The 2,500-nt window shown below is 52.1% G+C and overlaps 1 protein-coding gene across 1 annotated transcript in view; it reads left to right on the top strand.

Annotated features, from left to right (window-relative positions):
* Positions 1–2,500, top strand: part of LOC109481716 (palmitoyltransferase ZDHHC17-like) — a 23,438-nt gene that overhangs the window by 11,436 nt on the left and 9,502 nt on the right. The gene's annotated exons all lie outside the window — the stretch shown is intronic.

The following is a 2,500-nucleotide window of genomic DNA, read 5'->3' as shown; positions in this document are numbered from 1 at the left end:
TTGGTCACTTGTGTCGCTGAGCTCGAAGCTGGCAGTATCGTGTTTCGGAGTGACCTTGTTGGACGTTTTGTACCAGAGGAGGAACAGGAGAGAACAGACAAAAAGGGTCAGCAGGAATGTACCAAATATGGCACCTAGTAGGGAGGACAGGGGGTACCAGGCTGTCAGGTCAGGGGTCACCGGGGGAGGGCCAGTGGTGGTGGGGGTGGGGATGGCGATCCCATCAACCTGCAGAGATCCAGGAGGGGACAGTTCAGTAGTGCTGGCATGTGGGGTAGAGCTGAAGACAGCCTGTAGGGAAGTTGGAGGGGACAGATCGGTAATGGTGGGGGAGGGGTGGTCATGCTCAGAGTTGACAGGGGAGAGACCATTACTGGTGTGGGGTGGGTGTAAACTTGCATGGCCATGTGGACAATCGGAAGAGCAGAAACGAACAGTGGTGAAGGCAGGGGACAGATCATTACTGGTGGCTGGTGGGTGGGAAACTGAAGGGGAAGGCTCAACAGTGAATGAGGCTGGAGGGGAGCTGGAAAGGGGGGAACCAGTGTTGCTAGAGAGGGGGGAGGTGGGGATTGGAGTAGGCTCTTCTAATGGGTAACTGGGGTACAGAGTTGTGAGATGGGACTGAGTGGCAGTTGGATAAAGTGTAGTTGTGAGGGTAGGTGTGTGTACACTGGAGATGGCAGCAGTCTGCACCAGACTGGTCACTGATGGTTCAGTCCTGATGCTGGTATAGGTGGGTAAGTGCATAGGAGGGCTGCTAGAGTGTGTAGGGGCACTGGAAAAGTGTGTAGGGGCACTGGAAAAGTGTGTAGGGGCACTGGAAAAGTGTGTAGGGGCACTAGAAAAGTGTGTAGGGGCACTAGAAAAGTGTGTAGGGGCACTAGAAAAGTGTGTAGGGGCACTAGAAAAGGGTGTAGGGGCACTGGTAGAGTGTGTAGGGGCACTAGAAAAGTGTGTAGGGGTACTAGAAAAGTGTGTAGGGGCACTAGAAAAGTGTGTAGGGGCACTAGAAAAGTGTGTAGGGGCACTAGAAAAGTGTGCAGGGGCACTGGTTATGTGTGTAGGGGCACTAGAAAAGGGTGTAGGGGCACTAGAAAAGGGTGTAGGGGCACTGGTAGAGTGTGTAGGGGCACTGGTGAAGTGTGTAGGGGCACTGGTTATGTGTGTAGGGACACTGGTTGTGTGTGTAGGGACACTGGCAATGGTTAAGTGTACTGGAACACTGGTAAAGTGTATAGGGGCAATTGTAAAGTGTGTAGGGGCACTGGTAAAGGTGTTGTGAGTTACAGCAGTCAGTGTGGCTGTGCTGTAAGCTGTGGTCTGTACAATACTGTAGGTTATAGCAGTGGAGCTGACATCCACAGACAGACTACTGGCCGCTCTACCCAGCATGTTGACGGCACTACAGACGTACACCCCTGCATCCCACACGGTCGCGTTACGCACAGCTACTGTCCTGTCACCCCCCACAGTCACCCTGCCCCCGTCACCCCCTCCCGGCACCACACTGATGGCTGCGCCAGACGGTAATGTGACCGTGACATCTGGAGTTGGTACGCCGGTCGCATTGCACTGAAGGAAGATTGTGTCTCCCGGCTGTACTGTGGATTTGTCAGCCTGGAAGCTGACGATGGCAGCCGCCTCGCAGATAACCCACATCTGCTGGGGGGTGAGATCCTTCAGCTGCTGCCCGGCGAACACGCTCGGGCTCACACAGGTTATCTGCTCCTCAAAACGGTACCTGGGGATGATGAATGGTTCGTTAAAGTAGATAACTTAATTGCACAACAGTTGTGCAGGGTACAAAGTATGGCATATCCTGAGTACATATAATTAATACATCATTAGGCCACACCGATTTAATTTTATGGATGACATCCTCTGAAGACCCCCAAATTAGTGCGCGCGGGCGAATAAAAAAAAATTCCGGCCAAAAATAAAAATGCTACTAAACCACAGGAATACAAAGCTGGTATTGTGGATTCGCTACAGTACTTAGTGACGTATACGACAAGCCGGCACATGCTGGCTTTTTGCGGCATTTATGAATCGGTACTGTACTTATGTACTGAGTTCTTGAGTCGTGGAGCTTCGAATTCGATAGCCTGGGACCTGGGTGCTCGGCTCCGTTTTGTCGCTGACTACCATGGACTACCCAGGCCTAGAGCCAGGCCAGAGCCTCCGTGGAGGTGATCTTTTTTTACTCCGTGAAGGAGGTCAGGACCTCCGGACGGAGTGTTGTGATCGGCTGATTTTTCATGTTCGCAGTCAAAACACTGGGTTCTCTTTGTGTAATCGGCACGCAATTTTATACACCGTCTGCGGGCATGCCCGTGTTGATGCACGAATGTGTATTGCAGTCGCACCCCTACAATTACGAGGCGAATTGGAATGGTCCAGAAAAACGCGTTGTTTGGAATAGCAGTGGGGGGGTGGAACGTTCATGCAGATACGGGNGGTTTGATAAGTGGTTCAGATGTTTTGCCATGCTTAAGAG

The sequence above is a fragment of the Branchiostoma belcheri genome, unplaced genomic scaffold (assembly GCF_001625305.1).
Source record: "Branchiostoma belcheri isolate BF01 breed outbred unplaced genomic scaffold, Haploidv18h27 scaffold57, whole genome shotgun sequence".
Taxonomy (NCBI): Eukaryota; Metazoa; Chordata; class Leptocardii; order Amphioxiformes; family Branchiostomatidae; genus Branchiostoma; species Branchiostoma belcheri.
The sequence above is the reverse complement of the archived record's forward strand: the minus strand, read 5'-3'. Positions and strand labels throughout refer to the sequence as shown.